The sequence below is a fragment of the Sinocyclocheilus grahami genome, unplaced genomic scaffold, assembly GCF_001515645.1.
Source record: "Sinocyclocheilus grahami isolate Dianchi unplaced genomic scaffold, SAMN03320097.WGS_v1.1 scaffold856.1, whole genome shotgun sequence".
Lineage (NCBI taxonomy): Eukaryota > Metazoa > Chordata > Actinopteri > Cypriniformes > Cyprinidae > Sinocyclocheilus > Sinocyclocheilus grahami.
Genome location: NW_015506035.1, coordinates 230,062 through 242,299, shown reverse-complemented (window position 1 = coordinate 242,299; position 12,238 = coordinate 230,062). Strand labels below are relative to the sequence as shown.

Here is a 12,238-nt window from a genome sequence, read left to right as displayed (position 1 = left end):
ATAATTCAGTTTACTCCTTGCTCGCTTGAGTATATACAGCGGGTAAAATAAGTATTGAACACGTCACCATTTTAAAGGTGCTGTTGATTTGAAATTTTCACCAGATGTCGGTAACAACACAAGTAATCCATACATACAAAGAAAACAAAACAAATAAGTTCAGAAATTAAGTTATGTGTAATAAAATGGACTGGTACAGGGAAAAAGTATTGAACACATGAAGAAAGGGAGGTGCAAAAAGGCATGGAAAGCCAAGACACCAGCTGAAATCTATCAGTAATTAGAAAGCAATCCTGCCCCTAGTCAGTGGAAATTAATATTAGCTGCTTCAGTCCCAGCACCTACAGTACCAGGATGATGAAGATGAAACAAGGGTGGACATTTCAGCAAGACAATGATCCTAAACACAGCCAAATTAACTCTCAATTGGTTTCAGAAAAACAAAATAAAGCTGCTAGAATGGCCCAGCCAATCACCTGACTTGAATCCAATAGAAAATAAGAACTAAAGATCAGAGTTCATAGAAGAGGCCCACAGAACCTTCAAGAATTGAAGACTGACAAGACTTTGCAGTCTTTGAAGAATGGGCCAAAATCACACCTGAGCAATGCATACGACTAGTTTCTCCATTCAGGAGGCATCTTGAAGCTGTTATTATCAACAAAGGCTTTTGTACAAAGTATTAAATACATTTCAGCAGTTCTATACTTTTTCCTAGTGTCATTCCATTTTATTACACAGAACTTAATTTCTGAACTTGTTTGTTTTGTTTTATTTGTATGTATGGATTACTTGGGTTGTTACCGACATCTGGTGAAAATTTTATGTGAACAGCACCTTCAGAAATATATTTACTGACAAAAATGGTGACGTGTTAAATACTTTTTTTACCCGCTATATAATATATATATACACTGAACAAAATTATAAATGCACTGTCTAATCAGCATCTTGATATGCCACACCTATGAGGTGGATGGATTATCTCGGCAAAGGAGAAGTGCTCACTAACACAGATTTAGACCGATTTGTGAACAATATTTGAGAGAAATAGGCCTTTTGTGTACAATATTTATTTTTAAATAAAATATTTTTTTATTAAAATTTTATTTTGTATATATATTTTTTGCTATATTTCTTTTACATTTTTAATAACCACTGATTTGTAGTCGTGTCCTCTTTTGGAAGACTAAACAAAGTAGTTTCGCTTTCACAACGAAACACATGGCGGCCTAGCGTGAGCGGATGCCGTGGTCGGGCTAGAGTGAGCAGAGGCGATGGGCTTGAAAACGGCGCGGCCGGCGGATTCGACAAAGGAGCGGCAACCACATGTGACGACCCCGGGCTGGACTCCGCTTCGTCCACGGTGAAAGCCGATCTGGCGATCCACAGCACTAAGTTGATGTATGCCCTCAGCGACCAGCACAGAATCAGCTCTAGGCATGACAAAGTGGATATCGTCCTCTTTTGGATGACCAAACAAAGTAGTTTCGCTTTCACAACGAAACACACAGCTCTTCACGACATGGCGGCGGCAACAATACTACAGTGAGAATAAAAGTTACGCCTTCTTTCTTTGCGTGAACATTTGGGCGGCGTTATGCAAATCTTCCCACATAGTGACGTAGACATGTGTGGGCATGTTAGAACCAGCCGTTTTAGGTAGGCGTGGTTAACTCTTAATTTTTATAAAGAATATCTCTTTGGATTTGAGACTTTAGTCTTTGCAACTTTACAGATTTTCTTTATGCACCAAGAGCTTGTAACACTCCAAAGAGAAAGGAACAATTTAAATTGCGTCATATGACCCCTTTAAGTTTTTAACCAAAGAATTCAAAGTTTATATATATATATATATATATAATTTTTAACCAGTTCAAATTTAAAATAAAACAAGAATAATTTTTTTTAAATATACTTTTTTAATACTTTACTGCTTTTAATTTAATTCATTTTTATTGTATTTTTATTTATTTTATATTTTTGATATATACTTTAAAAAAAAATTTTTTAACTAAAGTTTAAATTTAAAATAAAACAAGAATTCGAAATGAGCCATTATGAAAGAGTCGATTCATGCATGGTCTGTTGCAGATCTGGCTGTGATTTTTTTTTTAATAATAAAAAAAAAAAACTAAAAATGATTTTTATTTTTAGCATCAGTCAGAAAAAAATACTTGTAATACTTTATACATTTTTAATACTTTTCATACTTATAATTTAATGCGTAAACACATTTTTGTTCAATGGAAAACACTTTCACACTTGTTGAGTTTTATAAATATACAGTACATAGAAGTTAATTTGTAGCCCGTAGTCGCTCATATTCTTGATATGTTTTCAATATAGCTCAGGAAACCCCAGTTTATACAGTTAAGGGATTAGAGGAACACTCTCCAAAATGATAGGTTTGTGTAAAAGTGAGGTAGTAAAGGTTTGGCGGGCAGATGAGGGAATGTGGTGTGTGAGTGTGTGTATGTGTGCGGTAATTACAGTGGGAGTAGGGCATGTTTTATTGAGTGTGAAAAGGCCTGACCCCAGTACCAGCCCTCCCACTCTCACATTGGCATGTTCCGAAGGGAGAGAGCGCGAGAGGCCTATCACTAACACACGGCTTGTTTTTCTCACACACGCTCACACCCACTCACACACGCACGAACAGCGCAATCAGTTACATTTATATAGACCCTCTCATCATGGGATCATCTCAGTTACAATACACAATCATCCCAAGCAGTATGAATGACATGGGAGTTAACTTGTTTATAAGACAAGGGAGTGTCAGCATGTCAGGTGGGGCCTCTCCTCACATCTTGAGCTGTGTGAGATAAATGCATGTTTCATATCTCCTATGCAAACCAAACCTATATTACGTTACACAAGAGAATTTTGTCCCCTGTTTCAGTGTGTGCGAGTGTGTTTGCACTGCATGTGCACCTGTGTTCGTTGGTGAGCAAGTGAACGAGCCGTGTGTAGCAAGGTCAGGGTCAGCGCAGTAGAGATCGGCTTTGCTCTGCACATTCTGTGGGTCATGTACTCCTATTGATTTTCATGTCCGGCCCCGGCAGTTGCTCCTATAGAGACATATTCCCTGCTTATCGATCATAGTGACTGCAAATGTTTGGTAAGCAGCTTTCAAAACTGCTGGACTGGTTCAAATCAAAGATAAACTTTTGACCAGGTGCACCGCATCAAGAGAGCGCATTTGAAATGCATTTTTTGCAAATATATTATTGCATGTTTTACTCAAGAACTGTACTGTTGCCACAAATTACATCACATGTCAGTTATCTTAGTGTTCACTTAGTTTTACATTCTCTGCCGACTGCCGTTCATTTTTGGCTTGATAGCATGCAGTGAAAGAGTGTGTAATATCCAGGAGAGCTGATGTAATCGGCAGTGGTTTCGGACTGCTGGCTCTGCTGCCCGTGTCCTGGAGCGCTGTGATCCAACAGACTCTTAGTGGATCCCACCCACAGCCAGCAAGCCCCACTGCTTCCACCCTACTTTTCGATAAACCCAGGTCAGACGGGAGAAGACTTTTGCTTTTGAATTCAACTGAGAGGTCACTACATACAGTATCTTCTCTGTTGATCTGAGGTAAACGGTGATAAACCACACTGACAACAATCACAAATTGTTAAAGGCAATTTCATGTAAGTTTAATGTCATCATTAATAGGTATGCACTGATATCTAAGCCGTACTGATAAACCGATATGAAAATTCGGTCACACTTTATTTAAGGTCCAATTCTCGCTATTAACAAACCATTGACTATGACTTTTGCCTTAATAAACTCCTAATTTGCTGCTTATTAATAGTTAGTAAGGTAGTTGTTATGTTTAGGTATTGGGTAGGATTATGGATATAGAGAATGGTCATGTAGAATATGTGCTTTATAAGCACTAATAAACAGCCAATATGTTAATAATATGCATGCTAATAGGCAACTAGTTAATAGTGAGAATTGGTCCCGAAAATTCACATATTAATACATTATTTTGTCTAAATGAATCATTTTTTATTGCAAGTGGATTTATTTTTAGATATGCTAAATAGTAGCCTATACATTTCACTTTATTACAAAATTATTTGTTTGTGTTTTTCTGTGCAACACAAAAGATATTTAAAAATGTGTATTAATACAGTGGCAGTCAATGGGGTCCAATTATTGTTTAAACCCCAATATTATTTTTTTGTGTTCTGTAAAAGAATGTAAGACATACAGGATGAGTACATGATGAAATAATTTTCATTTTCAGACAAACTAGCAGTTTAAAAGTGATTTAAGAGTAAAACTGTTTTTTCTGGCTGTCCGGAAATGAAGGGGCTTGAACACAAGACTCAACTTGAACTGTAATACACTCTACAGGACCAGATTAATTATAGGGAATAAAGGTGAAGTGAGGGAGGAGGAGGGATGCCAGAAGCGTTGTCATTGGAATGAGGTTTAAGCAGCCGTTTATATATCATTAGCATTGTGATTGACAGCGTTAAATGATCATGCTCTTGGCACTTTTTCTTCATAAAGACCATAAAGAAACTCCCTGTTTTTCATGAAAGCTAGAATCTGTAGGGCTGGTTGGAGGAGAGATTACTCACACGTGCACATTCCCGCTCACTGTAAACGTGTTAAACAAACATTGTTTCTATCAGATACATTCACATAGCTCTCTTCAGTTAAATATGACTGTAGCAGATAAGCCATGTACAATATATCATCAACACAGTCAGTACAGCGAGATAATTGGAGAACAAGTTTTTATAAAGAACTAGAATACACCAGACTGTTTGCATTCCTTTTTAATGTCTTTGTGTTTTTAAACGCGTCTATATACATTGTTGCACTCAGATCTCATGATCATGGCTTTGATAAAAATATTAAGCAGCACAACATTTTCCAGCAATTTTCATTTTGAAGTATATTGAAGCATAAATGATAATTACTGCATTTCTGATCAAATAAATGCAGCCTTGGTGTACATATTTTTTAACTGTAATATATTTAACATTTTTGTAATTCTGTCTATAATTAATTTAAATTAATTCTATAATTGTACACGTTCTGTAATTTTACATTAAAGGTGCAATAGGTGATTGTCTTCTGAAACATTTTTTGTTATGCTGGTTGCTCGGTCCGAGCGTTTTAATATGCTTTCCTACCTGCCTGTCAACATATGTATTAGCATACCTCTGCACACCGGGTTCACGCAGACAGGATACGCCATTAGCGCTTTCATGCACGCTGTGCAGACTGCAGACAGAGCGAGAATGGCAGACAAACATCAACAACCCGATCTTCCTTCCTGGTATTGTAGTACTTTTAAAGTTTTCTCACCGGTGAATGACACATGGGGAAGTCGTGGCCTAATGGTTAGAGAGTCGGATTCGTAACCCAAAGGTTGTGGATTCGAGTCTCGTACCGGCAGGGATTGTGGGTGGGGGGAGTGAATGTACAGCGCTCTCTCCCACCTTCAATACCACGACTGAGTTGCCTTTGAGCAAGGGACCGAACCCCCAACTGCTCCCCGGGCACCGCAGTAAAAAAATGGCTGAAATGCTCCGGGTGTGTGTTCACGGTGTGTGTGTGTTCACTGCTGTGTGTGTGCACTTTGGATGGGATAAATGCAGAGCACTAATTCCGAGTATGGGTCACCATACTTGGCCACATGTCACATCACTTTTACTTTCACATGATGTAGCCCAGCGGTTAATCCAGTCCTTGCGCCAGCTCGTTAGAAGTGAGCTATGTGCATGAACTGTGTTCCGATCGATATGATCCCTACACAGTGTTCATTGCTCCCTACTACCTGAGCGGGCGAAATCCGTTGAAGTTTACTTCACTTTGGAACATACCGCTGATGTAGCCTATTGTAGTAATGTTGTCTCTGGTATTCTGGTCTGTGAGCGTAAATGCGTTAAGGGGGCGTGGGTTTGGACGGCGATTGCAGGGTTTGGCAGGTGGGACGTTCGTTTTCAGTGCTATTAGGCTAAAGTTAGCATTTTCCAAGATCTCCTACTGCACCTTTAACATTATAGTCTAAACAAATGTCTAGGCTCATGGACAACCTGAGTGAAACCAGGCCTTATGATACAGGGCCAAATGACATCCATTTCCCTGTATCTCCGTACAAGACACTACCACTCCACCAGTGTGCCAGAATGTCTCAGAGAAATAAACAGAGACTCACGATCAACAAAACACACTCGTGCGGTAATAGAGTCCCATTCTGCGTGCGCGACACAAGTCATTCGGAGCCTGCCTGCATTGCAGGACCGTAGCTTGTCTATGTCTGTTAAGTTGACAAAAATGTCATGACACAATGCATTACACAGTCTCTGAGACGAGAATGACAGCTCACAAATACGATTTAGAGCTACAAGTCTGGATACATGTAATTATGTTGTGCTGTGTTTGGATAAGCAGAACAGCATTGTTATGCACACAACAAACACAGATAAAGCCCTCAACTTCAACCATGTAAATTTTCAATCAAGGAGCTCGTAAGCTTCGGATAGTTAAGCCAAATGTTTTCATTTCAGTTTGACGGATTAAAAAGCGAACAAATAAACTGTTTGGTTTTAATCTCTCAAGTTTAAAGTTGTTCATCGACAGTGAATAGAATATGTTGTGTTTGCAGTCAATCCAGCATAGTTTCAGCCCAACACAAATCACCCCCACCCCCCAAAACTCTCATTGGTGTAGGTTTTGTAAACACATTTCCATTATAAAGGTTTTTCAGTATTGAAAATAAGAATAATTATTTATTGATCAAAAAATGTGCATATTAGAATGATTTCTGAAGGATCATGTGACACTAGGGCTGCACGATTATGACAAAAATCATAATTGTCGATTATTCCCTTGAAATCATAATTAATAATCGCAATTACAATTATCACAATTTACATTGAATGATGTTTATACCATTGTTTGATGCAACTGCATGCCATATTTTTTATATGAAAATAAACAAGCTGAAAACACTCTAACTGAAAAACCTTTAGTGCTTTTCTATAGTATTAAGCCTCAAATATCAACTATACATCGGATTTGTTTCTTCTTTAAATTATAAAAAAAGTAAAAATATGAATGGTATTATAATGTTATACTAAAACTAAGACTAAAACAATGGAAAAATCCTTAAGATAACATGTAGAAAGAAAAAAAACATATCTTAAGCATGCAGAATAACATAAGTGGACTTTGAACGATTACGAAATTGTGGCATCCATAATTGTAATCGCGATTAGAAATTGGATTAATTGTGCAGCCCTACACTGAGACTGGAGTAATTGCTGCTGAAAGTGAAATAAATTACATTTTAAAATATACTGAAATATAAGCCAATAAGTTATTTTAAATTGTAATATTTTTTCTGAATTAAAAAGAAAACTTAGCAGACCCAAATTGTGAATGATAGTGTATATCTTTCAAATTAAATGATTAAGTTAATAATAGTAATGAATAAAAAATGAATAATCCCTCTGTCAATCCGCTCTGCATTCTTTTAGCCTAACTCGGATCACCCTGGAAAAACGTCCATTGTTGTAGGATTTCTAAACACATTTCCATCATGAAAGTTTGAATATGCCCAGCACTCAAAACAAACAATGCGCACATGTCGTGAGGACGAACGTCGAGTGTGTTTCCTTCCTGCTGGGGGACATGGTGACTGAGAAAGAACAGTGTTGGACTCAGAGGCCTGGCGTGATGTGGTATAGGGAAATGTCTGATTTTGCCTGCCTGTTGTCAGAGTTTCCTTCTGTGGACAGACAGTGTGATCTCACTCCTAATAGAGACCTGCAGACACCTAAACACCCGTTTCTGTTCAGCCAGTAATTATGGTGTTTATTTCCTGTGGGTCACTCACAGCCTCCTGGTCATCAACTTCCACATCTTTTTGCTGGCATCGTGCGGCTACAAAGCGTGTGGCGCTCTTTCGGCCTCTCCGGAGGAGAGAGTTTCTGCCCTCACTCAGCGTCTCTCAGATGTGAGATGTGGTTACATAGGCATTTTCTATTTACGTGTTCATCTGTGTCCATGCTGGACGGAGATGATGAATGCTTCCTCTGAGAGGTAGCCGGCTCTTTGTGGGCAGGTTAGCAAGGGGAGACAGGGACAGAAGTGGGAGAGGGGGCGACTCGTGGGCTCCCCGGGGGCAAACTGTGCTCTGAACCTTCTTGACTTGGCTTCCATGCTCTCTCTCACGTGTGAATTGCCTCATCTGGCCCAGAGGATTTAAACTAATGTCAGCCCGAGACTGGGTGCACTCTTAATCATCTTAGGAGCGAGAGCTGGCAGCAGCCGGGGTTATGAGAGGGAGAATGAGGCCTGCTTGCTGTCTCCTGAGACGCTGTGCAGAGGCAGGGTGTGTGTGCTTGTGTCCCAGGTTGTTTTAGAGAGAGATGCAGACAGAGAGATACGTGGGAAGGAGGGAAACGAGTAAAGAAAACGGGGCGAGATGACCAAAGAGACTTTATGCACCGTGTGCATTCTGAAACCAGACAGATGACTTTATGACCCGCTTATTGGTGTCATATTGGCTTATCTGCTAAGGCTTGCTTCTCTTTAAGCCTGAAGTCAGCAGGAAGCATCCACAAGTTTTTTGTCTTTGCTTATTAGTCTGCTTACTTTCATTCAGTTAACTGTCTGCCACATAGCTGTCAATCAGCCACAGGACGCCATTATGATGCTTATTAAATATTGTTTTAGGGAGTCTACAGTTGAGAGAAAACTCTGATGGAGCGTTTGACAGATAGGATTGCGTGGATGTTTTTGTAGGGTATGTAAAGAGAAGTGATATGTGATGTTGGCATCACAACATTATTAAGATTGCATTACATTCACTGTAATGTAATATAAAGTATAATTAAAAAAATTTAACTATTAGGATTGATTAAAGATCTTTGCACACTGAGTCCAACATTTTCGTATGCATTTTTTGTATTCGCGGAAAAAAAACAACGACCCTGATCCGAATTTTTTTATGACGGACGAAAGTCAAAGGCAGTGTGTAAACGTAATTCTTACAGCGTGAGGTCGCATTTATTTTTTTACGTGCGAAATTGTGCAATGACCTTAATTCAGTGTTAGAGATCAACAGTGGCAATCTAAATAGAAAAATTGGGTGAATGAGCATCACAATTACAGATCCACTATACAGCATTTTAGAATTTGAGGCTAATGATAAATGTCTTGTGAGTGGGCTGATCTCCAGCTGTTGAAGGGAAGCAGGTGTGAAGATAAGAAATCATTGTGGGTCTCCGTCTTATATCCTTCCTGCATGTATCAGGCAGTGGAAAATTTTGCATTTAGTCACTTTCATCTGCATCAGACCTCCTCTTTTGAGTTTTGCACATTTTTTTTACGTGTTTTCTCTCTTTTTTTCTCTTTTTCTCACTCTCATTCTGTTTCATAGATCGTGGTGTGGACACCTGAAGAAAAAGAAGCAGAAAGAAAGCGAGTGAGAGACAAAGACTCGAGAAGAAAGAGTGAAGTACAATGTGCTAGGGGAGTGAAGGCAGACAAACTCTCGTGTTTTTCTGATATTCTCGGGGTGTCAGAGAGACCAAGCAGGACGCCAAGATGGGACGGAAGAAGATACAGATCACACGGATCATGGATGAGAGGAACCGGCAGGTCAGTAGCTCCTTTACACATCATCCTTCTTTTATTCCCACAGTATCTACTGTATGTATGTCTCGGAACCTAGTGAGATGCTAGCTAAAAAGCATTTTTTGACATTTGGAACAAGGCATACATAATATATTGGTACCAAATTTATTATTGATTGATATTACAGACTTTTTATTTATTGTATCCTCTATTTTGACATTTAGATTACCTTTGCTGTCAAAGTAATTTTTTAATAACACTGATAAATGTAATCTTTAGTAAAACTCAAAGCGAATATCCATTTTTCGTTATGTAAAATATAATATTGTGATTCCTAAATTCCCTTTTTTTTTTCAGTGTTTCATTTAAGCATTTTTTGACATTTGGAACAAGGCATACATAATATATTGGTACCAAATTTATTATTTATTGATATTACAGACTTTTTATTTATTGTATCCTCTATTTTGACATTTAGATTACCTTTGCTGTCAAAGTAATTTTTTAATAACACTGATAAATGTAATCTTTAGTAAAACTCAAAGCGAATATCCATTTTTCGTTATGTAAAATATAATATTGTGATTCCTAAATTCCCTTGTAGCTTATAAAAAGTAGGTTTTCAGTGTTTCATTTATTTAGACAAAATGGATTTTAATATTGGCCATATATAACTTAATCAGCCATATAAGCCTGCATTTTTAATATTTGGGCATCCTTTATTTGGACATTTGAAACCCAGAGACAGAAAAATGTCTGTATTTTAATTTAGATTTTTTTATATAGATTTATTTTTCTAGTTTTTGATAGTAAATATATAGTTTAGAGTCAAATTGAGGATACTTACACTTCCATTCAAAAAGTTTGGGGTCAGTAAGATTTAAAAAATGTTTTTTTAAAGAAATTAATACTTTTATTTAGCAAGGATGCATTTAATAGTTCATAAGTGGCAGTAAAGATGTTAATGAAGTTTAAAAGGATTTCTATATAAATGCTGTTCTTTTGAACTTCTCTTCATCAACAAATCCTGAAAAAATTTACCCACAAAATTGTTAAGCTACACAACCACTGATAACTATAACAAATGTTTCTTGAGCAAATCAGTACATTAGAATGATTTCTGAAGGGTCATGTGACACCGAAAACTAGAAGAGTAATGGTGATAGATTCAATAGAACTTGAATGCCTTCATGAGCTTGTACACAGCAAACACAACAGGCCTGAAAGACCTATTTAATTATTGCTTAGTTTGGGCCATCTGTTCATTGGCTAAACATGTTGTCCCAGCATTCCTGGATAGACACACAGCAAGAGCCATAAAAAGGGACTGGGACACATTTCCAGCCATATTTACAGACGTGGCTCCCACACCACCCTGCAATTTTGGTCCGGACAATTTGATGAGGCAGACAGAGCTGGTACGAGCCAGTCAGTGTGGCAGCGGCATGGAGCAAGGGGTGACTGGGGTGAAGTGGGGCAACTATGGCCTTTCCCTTTTTCCTCTCTCTCTCTCTCTCTCTCTCTCTCTCTCTCTCTCTCTCTTTATTTCTCTTTCTCTCTCTCTCCACACTGGTGGATTTATGCTGGGGCCCGGCAGGACCCGTTCCTCCCTGCGGTTGCAGCTGCTTGGTAGTAATTAGGAGCAGCCACTGCACCACGGCACCCTCTCATTACAATGAGGAACAGTGGGACGCGCTGTGCCCTTCTCTCTCACTCCATCTTCCTCTTTCTGCTTCTGTCTCTCTCTCTATTTTCCTGTCCTTTCCTTAGAAAAGTGCCAATGATCTGGTCAGCGACAGAGACAGACTGGAATTCACCCTTGTCTACTCGCGCTAAATATAAATAACATAACACAGTCCTGTCTGGTCACTGTCATTGCAGAGAAGGGAAAACACACATACAAAACAGATGTGGGGCACGTACAGTTCCTTTCAAACATACATGGCATGTCTAATGTCCGTTTGAAAGGGGAAGCCACTCCATTTGTCATGTTAAATGATTTGATAATGAAAAAAGTATGCGTCAGCCGTCAGTCCACGTCTCTCCAGTTAGACTTGACGCACCCATTCACACCTGCTCAAAATATCATTTGCACTGTCTCGTCGGTGAAATAACTTTCTTGCCTTGCTCACGGAAAGCTAATTGAGGTTTTGCTCACCCTCCTGAGGGTGATAACATAACAGCCCGTGCCCTCCTCCCCCCTTGCCCCCAGCTCTCCTCCCACCTCTCTGACAGTTACTGTGGAGGTAGCAGTTCAGCCAAGTGAGAAACTCGAATTTACAGGACAGGCCAATTATCAGCATAACACCAGGTCCTGGGTGGGATCCAAATAGGAAGGCAGGCAAAGAGAAGATGTCTACTAGAAACATCAGCATCTGCACTATCTGCCCTGGCTTACAACATCAGCAAAAATAAAAGAAAAAATAAAAAGCAAGAGAGGGCAGAAAGAATCAGGAAAAAGAAGAGAAAGTTACTGTATAATCACTTTGTGACGGACTGTTTATTTGAATCAGTGTATTATATTCAACCGATTTTAATGGGATAGTTCATCCAAATTTAGTTTGTATGACATTGCTCCAGCGATGCTGCAGAAATTGAAATCTTTTAAAAATAGAAT

At 38.7% G+C, this 12,238-nt stretch overlaps 1 long non-coding RNA gene across 2 annotated transcripts in view; it reads left to right on the top strand.

The window, feature by feature from the left end:
• LOC107563071 (uncharacterized) overlaps positions 1–9,659 on the top strand; it is a 34,640-nt gene extending 24,981 nt beyond the window's left edge. For both annotated transcript variants that reach the window (XR_001606074.1, XR_001606073.1), the window contains exon 3: positions 9,425–9,659. This is a non-coding gene — a long non-coding RNA (uncharacterized lncRNA). The remainder of the gene's footprint in view (positions 1–9,424) is intronic.
• The last annotated feature ends 2,579 nt before the right edge of the window (positions 9,660–12,238 follow it).